Source organism: Leucoraja erinacea, unplaced genomic scaffold (assembly GCF_028641065.1).
Source record: "Leucoraja erinacea ecotype New England unplaced genomic scaffold, Leri_hhj_1 Leri_759S, whole genome shotgun sequence".
Classification (NCBI taxonomy): Eukaryota; Metazoa; Chordata; class Chondrichthyes; order Rajiformes; family Rajidae; genus Leucoraja; species Leucoraja erinaceus.
Genome location: NW_026576684.1, coordinates 21,627 through 33,761, shown reverse-complemented (window position 1 = coordinate 33,761; position 12,135 = coordinate 21,627).

The window sequence follows — 12,135 nt, the reverse complement described above, 5'->3', positions numbered from 1 at the left end:
GACCAGACTGATTTGTCACTTGACAGATCAAGAATGGTCATGGGGATAGAAACAAATGCTGGAGTAACCCAGCAGGTCAGGCAGCATCTCTGGAGGGAGGTAATAGGTGACATTTCGGTGTCAAGACCCTTCTTCAGACTGATGTCAGGGGAGGGGGCGGGACAAAGATAGAATGTAGTCGGAGACAGTAAGACTGGTGGGAGAACTGGGAAGAGGGAGGGGATGGAGAGGGACAGCAAGGGCTATCTGATGTTAGAGAAGTCAACGTTCATACCGTTGGGGTGTAAACTACTCAAGTGGAATATGAGGTGCTGTTCCTCCAATTTGCACTGGGCCTCACTGACAATGGTGGAGGCCCAGGACAGAATGGTCAGATTGGGAATGGAAGACTGTTTGGGTCCTTGGATGGAGGAGAGAGGTAAAGGGACAGCCTGGTGTTGCATCTCCTGCAGTTGCAGGGGAAAGTACCTGGGGAGGGGGTGGTTTGGCTGGGAAGGGATGAGTTGACCAGGGAGTTTCAGAGGGCACGGTCTCTGTGGAATGCAGAAAGGGGTGGAGATGGGAAGATGTGGCCAGCTGTGAGATCCCGTTTATTGTTTATTGTTGCCTCTGTGTTTAAAGCCAATATAAACTCGATGTACTTTGAGTTGGGAGATTCTATCGAGAGGGTGTTCATTAAAATGTTTCTCTTTAATTTTCTTGTGTTTTCACCTATAACAACTGGTGCAACATTCCAGCTGAGGCAGCAGCAGCCTCGCAGACAGTGTGTGTGAGATGCAGCGAGCCAGGTGCGGAGAGTGCAGGCTCCCTCCCCCCCACCGCCGAGTTGCTCCCCCGGCACGTGACGGGGGCCAGTCCGGCTTCACACTTGAACCGGCGCCATTCCCACGAGACACGACGTCACTTCTCGCGATGTTTGGGCGACGCGGGAGCGGGTCGTCGACGGACGTTTCGTTTCCCGCCGGAACGGCCCCTGTACCCGGGCTGCCCACAGTTACCCCCCTCACCTCACACCCACTTCCCGTCCCTCATCCCCTCCTCCTCTCCCCTCTACTACACAGTAGGGTGACCAAGAACTATGCCTCCCCCCCTCACCACACTTTCACAACTCTGCTTGCTACCCAGCCGTGTGGTTCCTGTCACAGAGTGACGACAACTGCTCCCCCCCCCCCCCCCCCCCCCCCCCCACACCCTCGCCAATCTCCCCCTCCCTCCATCCTCAAAACAATGACCAGAACTGCCTCTTCCTCTCCCCCTCAACTCTCTCCCCTTCCCCTCCACTCACGGTGACCACAACTGCTCGCCATAAGCAGATAGCTCAGAGAAAGCAGGACAGAGGCAGGGAGGGAGCAACAGATGGATACGGATAAGATGCAGTGTCTGTCGAGCTGAGTTCCTCCAGCATGTTGTCCCAGCAAAGAATGAAAAACTGGAACTGGACACAGCTATTCACAGCCGTTTCAGGAATGCCACAGGTGGAGAAGGTGGGAATCCATTTCCTAGAGATGGGGAAAATAGCTGAGTATGATGTTCACTAATTCTTGAAACAACCTGTTTGGAAATTTGCCAGATTAAGATGATTATTCCTTAATCCCATAGGTTTAAGGTGAAGGGGAAATGATTTAATAGGAATTTGAGGGTTACATTTTCACACAAAGGGTGGTGGGTGTATGGAAAAAGCTGCCAGAGGGGTTAGCTGAGACAGGGACTGTCCCAACATTTAAGAAACAGTTAGACAGGTACATTGATAGGACATGTTTGGAGGGATATGGACCAAATGCAGGCAGATACAATACTATACAATACAATTTATTGTAATTTGAGCCTCTGAGGCTCAAACGAAATTCCCTTTTCACAGCCGTACAAACAAAGACAATTTGCTACAGATATACACACAATTTAATTCACACAAACATCTATCACAGTGGACCCACTGTGATGGAAGGCAAAGTATTTTCTCTCCCCTGTTCTCCATTTCTCTCCCGATGTCCAAGCCCCAGGCGGGCGATGATAAGTCCCACGGCCATTTTAGGCCGTGCCGGGCGATTTACGGCCCCACTCCCGGTCTAAAAGTCACAATGTTGGAGCCCCCGGCGGGCACTGTAATGTCCCGCGGCCATGAAGACGCGCCGGGTGATGTACGTCCCCGCTCCGGGTCGTTCCAACCCCGCAACACAGGCTGGAGAAGTCGCGTTGCGGGAGCTCCGGGCAGCGGTCTCCTCAACCGGATCCGCAAGCTCCCGATGTCCCGACAATCCACCGGACCTGCAGCTGGATCCTCCGAGCCGCAGGAGTCGAGTCGCAGCAGCGAGTCACCACCGCTCCCCACCCTCCGAGGCCGGCCAGCCCCACGATGGTGAGTAGTTCGCAGCTCTGCAGTCTCCCGAGCCCCCGGGTCGTTCAGGTTGGAGGCCGCTCCACGGTGCTAGGCCCCAACGACAACGGAGACCTAACAGGGAAAAGGTCGGGTCTCCCGGACAGGGAAGAGATTTTAAAGGTTCCCCCTCCCCCCCTCGCTCCCCACATATACACATTTAAAAACACTATTAAAAAAAAACACCAACACTATATTTAACTAGACAAAAAATTAAAAAAAAGACAGACAGGCTGTAGGGGCCATTGCAATGGGTGAGTCGCGTCGCCAGATTGGACGTGTAGTCAGGACGTGTTGGCCGGTGTGGTTAAGTTGGCCCAAAGGCCCTGTTTCCACACTATCACTATGACTCAGCACACATAACCTGTGGGATAAGACAGCAATGCTCGGGCCTGGGTGTAAGTTGTGGAATGCAATTAGGCTGTGGGCGGAGGAGCTTTATTCCAGCAATTTGTGACCCAAGTTACAGAACTACATGCAATTTTCACATATTGTGTAAAAAAATGATATAAATCGCCCCTGAAACTCGTCATGAACAAGACTTACACATTTTTATTAAATTAGAGAAAAAACTGAAAAATTTGGGGTATTTTTAGTCCAATCAAAGCACGTTTAACATTGAGTTACAAAAAAAAGTTAGAGAAACTCAGCGGGTGCAGCAGCATCTATGGAGCAAAGGAATTGGTTAACGTTTCGGGCCGAAACCCTTTTTCAGATTGATAGGGGGTGGCGGGGAGAAGGAAGGATAACGGGAGGAGGAGAAGCCTGTGGGCTGGGGGATGGTAGGACACAGCTCGAGGGCTAAGGAAGGGGAGGAGACAGCAAGGGCTAACAAAATTGGGAGAATTCAATGTTTATGCCTACCGGATGCAGGCTCCCCAAGCGGAATATGAGGTGCTGTTCCTCCAATTTCCGGTGTTGCTCACTCTGGCAATGGAGGAGACCCAGGACAGAGAGGTCGGATTGGGAATGGGAGGGGGAGTTGAAGTGCTGAGCCACCGGGACGTCAGGTAGGTTCTTGCGGACGGAGCGGAGGTGTTCGGCGAAACGATCGACCAACCTGGATGAGGGGTTCCACACCGGGACATCTGAAATGTCCTCATTCTTCAGGGAACGGGGATTCCCCTCCTCCACCATAGATGAGGCTCGCACCAGGGTCTCTTCCATACCCTGCAACACTGCTCTCTCTCCCCATCCCCGCACTCGCAACAAGGGCAGAGTCTCCCTAGTCCTCACCTTTCACCCCACCAGCCGTCACATACAACAAATAATCCTACGCCACCTCCAACATGACCCCACCACTCGCCACATCTTCCCATCTCCCCCAATGTCTTTCTTCCGCAAAGACCGCTACCTCCGCAACTACCTTGTCAATTCTTTCTTTCCCTCACATACCACCCCCTCCCCGGGCACTTTCCGTTGCAACCGCAAGAAATGCAACACCTGTCCCTTTACCTCCCCCCTCGATTCCATTCAAGGACCCAAGCAGTCGTTCCAGGTGCGACAGAGGTTCACCTGTATCTCCTCCAACCTCATCTACTGCATTCGCTGCTCTAGATGTCAGCTGATCTACATCGGTGAGACTAAGCGGAGGTTGGGCGATCGTTTCGCCGAACACCTCCGCTCGGTGCACAATTTTTTTTTTTTTTTTAAATATTTTTATTAGAAGTACAATAAATTACAGTAATACACATCACATATATCTTATTACATTTGTTGTACCACTTCATTTTTTTGAGCTTTAAGAAAGATAGAAATAAAAGAAGTAAGGAAAGTGAAAAAGAGTCGTGAAGGTGCAGGAAAGTGTTGGGAAAAGAAAACCCCTTAGAAAAGAAGTTAGAGAAGGAAGTAAAGAAAGGAAATAAAATCTAGAAAAGAAAGGAAAAAAAAGAGAAGCAATTGCTCTATTATAACACAAAACTCCGCAAAAAAGGATATACCAACCGTATGTTATTACCCCCCGTTACCAGATCCTTGCACCATTTATTTTTTAAATTACTATTGCACCTTATGCTTGTAGTAGTTCCATAAATGCTAGGAGGAGTCTCATCTCTTCCAGGTGTAATGTTTCGAACATGTTTGAAATCCACATTTTTATTGTTGGTATAGGAGCATTTTTCCAGAATTTGAGTACAGGTGCACAACCTTTTTATCCGGTGTTCCGGAAACCGAAAACCTCCGAAAACCGGCCATTTTTTCCAGGATGTCATCGGCACACCAAAGTTCGCGTTTGGCGCCAAACTTGACCCGAAACGACCCACGGTCAACCCAGGTCTGTACTACTGTAGCGGCTGCCTCCTCCCCGGAGACCGGGGAGACACTTAAACATCTGTAAATCATTGCTTAAATGTTAGTCAGTTAGTTTGGAGGGCTTTTATGTGAAGGGGGGGTTGAAGGGGTAAACTTTAATTCTTAGTCCCCTACCTGGTCGGAGAGACGGGGAGCGGTCAATGCCTTACCGGGTCGCCGTGCAGTAAGCTCCGCAGCGTTGTGGCCGCCAGCGGGCGGCGCCGGTTGTAGCTCCGACCCCGGCAACTCTACCCCTGGCTGCGAGACGCTCCAAATCCACCGCCGCCCGCGGCCGGACGCCCCCCACCCCAGCTCCGCAAATGTTGGGAGTCGGCGGCGTCGCAGCGCTGGGATACCAGCGGGGAGCGGACAATGCCTTACCGGCTCGCCGTGCAGTAAGCTCCGCAGCGCTGGGATACCAGCGGGGAGCGGGCAATGCCTTACCGGGTCGCTGTGCGGTAAGCTCCAGGGCGCGGAGGCCGCCTTCTCCCAACATTCGCGGAGCTGGGGCCGCGGGGGGCGCTGGATTTGGAGCGCCTCGCAGCCAGGGGTAGAGTTGCCGGGGTCGGAGCTACAACCGGCGCCGCACGCGGCCGGACGGAGCCCCCAGCTCCGCGATGTTGGGAGTCCAGGTAGGGGACTAAGAATTAAAGTTTCCCCCTTCACCCACCCACCCCACCACCACCACATAAAATCCCTCCAAACTAACTGACTAACATTTATGCAATGATTTACAATGATTCCCCGGTCTCCGGAGAGGAGGCAGTCGCTCCAGACTTTTCAAGCCGCCCGCGCTACCTACCTAATCTACGCTAAAAATCTTCCATTCGGAAATCCGAAAATGTCCGAAATCCGACAAGTGTCTGGTCCCAAGGCTTTCGGATAAAAGGTTGTGCACCTGTATAAGCTTTTTCCCCCATTATTAGCCCGTAATTAAGTAGGTTCTTTTGGAACACGTTTCGTTCGGGGCTACCTTCCGTTATTCCAAAAATAATCCATTCTGCTTTTGGTACAAGTTTTATTTTAAATAATTTTGTGAAGATTTCAAATATTTAGTTCCAGAATTTTTGAATTTTTATACAAAAAACAGAAGAGTGTGCTATGGTAGCTTCTTGAGACTGACATTTATCACAAATGGGTGAGACATTAGGGAAAAGTTTATTTATTTTGGTTTTTGAATAGTATAGTCTGTAATGTTTTGAATTGAATTAGAGTATGTCGTACGTTGATCGAGCATTTATGCACATATAGTAAATGTTTATCCCAGCTCTCTTTTGAAATTTTTATAGCTAGTTTTTGTTCACAGTCTCTTCTAATACCATCAGTTGTAGGTATTTCTATATTTAAAATAGTGTTGTATAAGTATGATATTAGGTTTGCTGATTTTCAGCCTTTGTCTTCATTGCTTCATCCAGTAAGTCGGGAGGCATGTGATGATAGTCTTTTGTGTATTTTTTCAGATAGTCACGGATTTGAAGATATTTAAAATATTGATTATTTCTCAAATTATATTTCAGTTGTAATTGTTGAAATGATAATAATTTTCCAAATTCATACAAGTCTCCGAGCGTTTTGATTCCCATTCTTTCCCATTGTGTAAATGATTTATCTATAATTGAAGGTTTAAACGACGGATTATTGACATAACTTCCTCAAACTCAACAGCGATAAGACAGAATTCCTCCTCATAGGCTCCAAAGCCACACTCAACAAAATCAATAACCCCACTCTCACCATCGACGGCACCACTGTCTCCCCATCTCACCAGGCCCGCAACCTTGGCGTGATCTTTGATTCCACCCTCTCTCTTGAGCCTCACATCCGCCATGTCATTAAAACCTCCTTCTTTCATCTCCGCAACATCGCCAAACTCAGACCCTCTCTCACACCTCCCGCTGCTGAAAGACTCATCCATGCCTTCATCTCCTCCCGACTGGACTATTGCAACTCACTTCTCCTTGGCATCAGCTCCACCTACATCAACCGACTACAACTGGTCCAGAACGCAGCCCCCCGACTCATCACCCACACCAAATCCTGGCATCACATCACTCGTCCTCAAACAACTTCACTGGCTTCCCATCTCCCACCGGATCACCTACAAAATCCTGATCCTCACCTACAAAGCCCTCCATCATCTGCCCCCCCCCATATCTCACTGACCTCCTCTCCCCTTACCAACCCTCACGGTCCCTCAGATCCACATCAGCCGGTCTCCTCTCCATCCACAAGTCCAACCTCCGCAATTTTGGGAACAGAGCCTTCTCCAGGGCAGCTCCCAGGCTCTGGAACTCCCTCCCCCAACTGATCTGCAATTCTGTGTCCCTTACCATCTTCCAGTCCCGCCTCAAGACCCATCTCTTCACTTCTGCCTATCCTTAGTCCCACGTCCCCCTCCCTTTTCATCTGTGCATTAATTGCCTCATATTGTGTTTTGAATTGAATTCTGTCTTTACTTTGTGCACTAGTCATGTCTCCACTATTTATTTCATTCCCCTTACATGTTTTTCCTCTACCTGCTAAATCTTTGTAAGGTGTCCTTGAGACTCTTGAAAGGCGCCCATAAATATTATTAATTATTATTATTATTATTATTATTATTATTATTGGCATTAAAAGAGATAGATTTCTTAATTTTAGATTCTGTTTTATTTGTTTCCAAGTTCTAATTGTGCTATGTATAATTGGATTTTTATTGTAATTTTTGTTATTCAGATTCATTGGTGAGAGGAGAGTCGCTCCTGTATTACACGGAGAGCAGTCCTCTCTCTCCATTACAATCCAGTCCACCTGCTGGGCAGAGTTGTCCAGCAGGTGAATCATATTTTTTATATTTACTGCCCAATTATAGTACATAAAGTTAGGGAGCGCTAGACCACCCATCTCTTTTGGTTTACTAAGGTGTGTTTTTTGTATTCTGTGGGATTTATAATCCCATATAAAATTTGTAATGTCTGAGTCCAATTTTTTGAAAAACGTTTTTGGAAGTTTTTTACATGTCCATGTAAGTGTACGGCATCAGGTGGCACAGTCATGGAGTGTGACGTGGTCTGAAGTGGATGTGCTGCTCTGCCAGTGGATTAAGAAAGGAGTTGATATATTCTGCTATCCGATAGGATTCACTACCACAGTCAGACACAATGGGCCTTCCTGGACATATTTCCCCAGGTTCTGCCCACCTGTCCGGGTGATTGAGTATTTTGGGAGAATGTAGAATTTTCACGCCCGTGGTTCAAAAGTTTCAAAGGTCTTTTATTGTCACGTGTACCAATTAAGGTACAGTGATATGTGAGGTATTCTCAGGTACTCTTAATTGTTTCTGACAATGTTGAGTTTGTACGTTCTCCCTGTGACCTGCGTGGATTTACTCCGCGAGGTTCCGGTTTCCTCCCACACTGTAAAGACGTACAGGTTTGCATGCTAATGGGCTTGGTATAAATGTTAATTGTCCCTTGTGTGTGTAGGATAGTGTTAGTATGCGGGGATCGCAGGTCGGCACTGGCCTGTTTCTCACTGTTTAATGAACTGGATTTGATAAGGAAACGCGAGGAAAAGGAGCCATTAGGAGGTAGTGACCATAAGGTTTTGAATAAACCGAGAGGCTGATAAATCTCCAGGGCCCGATGGTCTGCATCCCAGGGTACTTAAGGAAGTGGCTCTAGAAATCGTGTACACATTGGTGATCATTTTCCAATGTTCTGTAGATTCAGGATCAGTTCCTGTGGATTGGAGGGTAGCTAATGTCATCCCATTTTTTAAAGAAAGGTGGGAGAGAAAAAACTGAATTATAGACCAGTTAGCGTGACATCGGTGGTGGGGAAGATGCTGGAGTCAATTATAAAATATGAAATTGCGGCACATTTGAATAGCAGTAACAGGATCAGTCCGAGTCAGCATGGATTTACGAAGGGGAAATCATGCTTAACTAATCTTCTGGAATTTTTTGAGGATGTAACTGAAAATGGATGCGGGAGAGCCAGTGGATGTGGAGTACCTGGACTTTCAGAAAGCATTTGATAAGGTTCCACATAGGAGAATAGTGGGCAAAATACATGGTATTGGAGATAGGGTACTGACATAGATAGAAAATACGTTGGCAGACAGGAAACAAAGACAGGATAAACGGTTCCCTTTCAGAATGGCAGGCAGTGACTAGTGGGGGACCGCAAGGCTCTGTGCTGGGACAGCAGCTATTTACAATATAGGTTAATGATTTAGATGAAGGGTTTAAAAGTAACACTAGCAAATTTGCAGATGACACAAAGCAGGGTGGCCATGAACGTATTGAATGGTGGTGCTGGCTTGAAGGGCTGAATGGGCTACTCCTGCACCTATTGTCTATTGTCTATCTCTAAACTAAACATATAAATGTGCCATGATTTTTTGAGGCATTTTAAAATGTCTTCAATTTCCATTAGTGTTTCCTTATAGATGGGCTTTGTCAACTTAGTGTAGTGCTCTGTTTTACTTCATAGTCTGTGTGTCTCGAATAAGTATTGTTGTTTGTCCATGACAACTATGTTCTTCCCCTTATCTACTGGTTTGATGATAATTTCTCTGTTGTCTTTCACCTCTCATACGATGTGGGTATTGCAAGCCAAATTTACAGCTGAGGAGGAGAGCCAACATCTGGCTGATGGAGGGAAAAGACTAGGCCAGGTGAGCAAAGTTTTGTGAAAGTTGTTGTTTAATAGGAGCGGCACACTGGCGCAACGGTAGTTGCTGCCTCACAGAGCCAGAGACCCGGGTTTGATCCTGACTGCGGGTGCTTGTCTGTACTGAGTTTGTACATTCTCCCATGACCTGCGTGGGTTTTCTCCGAGATCTCCGGTTTGTTCCCACAGTCCAAAGACGTACAGTTTGTAGGTTAATTGGCTTGGTATAAAACTAAATTGTCCCTAGTGTGTTTAGGAAACATAGAAACACGGTGGGACTATGGCGCAACGGTAAATCTACTGCCTTACAGCGTTTGCAGCTCTGGAGATCCGGGTTCAATCCTGACTACTGGTGCTTATCTGTACGGTGTTTGTATGTTCTCCCCGTAACCGGTTTGCTCCGCGATCTTCGATTTCGATTATGAAGGCCAATATTCCATTAGCTTTCTTCACTGCCTGCTGTACAAGGACACCCAGGTCTCGCTGCATCCCCCCTTCCCTAACCTCACCCCATTGAGATAATAATCTGCCCCCTTGCTTTTGCCGCCAAAGTGGATAACCTCACATTTATCTATATTATACTGCATCTGCCACGCATCTGCCCACTCACTCAACCTGTCTAGGTCACCCTGCAACCTCCTAACATCCTCTTCACAGTTCACACTGCCACCCAGCTTTGTGTCATCCGCAAACTTGCTAGTGTTGCTCCTAATTCCTTCTTCAAAATCATTAATTTATATGGTAAACAGTTGCGGCCGCAACACCGAGCCTTGCGGCACTCCACTCACCACTGCCTGCCATTCTGAAAAGGACCCGTTCACTCCTACTCTTTGCTTCCGGTCTGCCAACCAATTTTCTATCCATGTCAACACCCTACCCCCAATAGCATGTGCCCTAATTTTAGTCATCAGTCTCCCGTGCGGGACCTTATCAAAGGCTTTCTGAAAGTCTAGATACACTACATCCACTGGAACCCCTTCATCCATTTTACTTGTCACATCCTCAAAAAATTCCAGAAGATTAGTCAAGCATGATTTCCCTTTCATAAATCCATGTTGACGGACTAATCATTTTACTGCTATCCAAATGCCCCATTATTACCTCTTTAATAATTGACTCCAGCATCTTTCCCACCACCGAAGTCAGGCTAACTGGTCTGTAATTCCCCGTTTTCTCTCTCGCTCTTTTCTTGAAAGTGGGATAACATTAGCTATCCTCTAATCCACAGGAACTGATCCTGAATCTATTGAACATTGGAAAATGATCACCACTGCGTCCACTATTTCTAGAGCCACCATCCTGAGGACCCTGGGATGCAGACCATCAGTCCCAGGGGATTTATCATCCTTTAGTCCCATTAGCCTACCCAATACTATTTCTCGCCTACTGAAAATTTCTTTCAGTTCCTCTACCCCCTTAGATCCTCTGTCCTCCAGTACATCTGGGAGATTGTTTGTGTCTTCCTTGGTGAACAGATCCGAAGTACCTATTCAACTCTTCTGCCATTTTCTTGTTGCCCATAATAATTTCACCCGTGTCTGCCTTCAATGGACCCACATTTGACTTTGCTACTCTTTTTCCCTTAACATATCGAAATAAGCTTTTACTGTCCTTTATATTCCTGGCCAGCTTCCCTTCGTACTTCATCTTTTCAGCCCGTATTGCCCGTTTAGTTTTCTTCAGTTGTCCTTTGACAGTTTCCCAATCCTCTTGCTTCCGGCTTCTTGGGGTCCTGAACCAACTTGATTTTCCCAGTCTACCTGCATATTGAAATCCCCCATCACCACAGTGGCATTACCTTTGTTACATGCCAGTTTTAACTCCTGCTGCAACTTACACCCTACATCCGGGCTACTATTTGGGGGTCTGTACATAACACCAATGTCTTCTTGCCTTTACAATTCCTCAACTCAATCCACAGTGACTGTACCTCCTCATTCCCTATGTCTTCCCTCGCAAGGGACTGAATTCCATCCCTCACCAGCAGAGCTACCATCTTATGCAATAAACAAAATTCTGTATAAGGAGTAGATGAATCTTTGATCGTTGAGCAATTCCCTGGATTGCTCCCAGTGATCACTGTATTCAGCACTCATGAACAAAGTCTTCATTGTCTTACCTGATCCTTGTGTTGTGTTTTAAAGTTTTCTTTAACATGAGAAAGCGAGAATGGGGTACTGATTTTGGATGATCAGCCATGATCATATTGAAAGGTGGGGCTGGCTCGAAGGTCAGAATTGCCTACTCCTGCACCTATTTTCTAACTTTCTGTAACAGATAAGATTTAAAGTCTTGACTTTAGTTTTGGGCTCTTGGACGGGTAAACTCAATATCATCACTAGTCCCGGATAATTCCGAAAATATTATTAATCTAGCAAACTATATTCCCAAGGAATCCGCAAAGTCACACTAAGAGCCAACCAGTTCTTGGGCCCAGAGGGGATTTGTGTCAGAGTGGCTGGGAAGCATCGGTACCAGCCTACAACAGGGTCTAGTCATAGTTGTTGTCATAATCACCGACTTTTACTGTGTTGCTGCCCTGATCCGGCGTTGCTGAGCTCAGGCAGCTACGGCCTTGTCACCACAGCACCAGCGCTAATGCTGGCGCAACCAACCAACCCAGGTAAGATTGTTAAAGAAGAATTTCACTCACTCACTATTATGGCAGAAAAAGATCAGTCAGTTGTCCAAAAGGAAAAAGAGGAGGGAGCATTGAAGAAAAATCTTTAGTACTGCAAAGTATAATGGGATAGTTCACACAATAATGTTCAACCTAGGTGATTACTGCAAACTCAGCAATGTGATTAACACATTGAT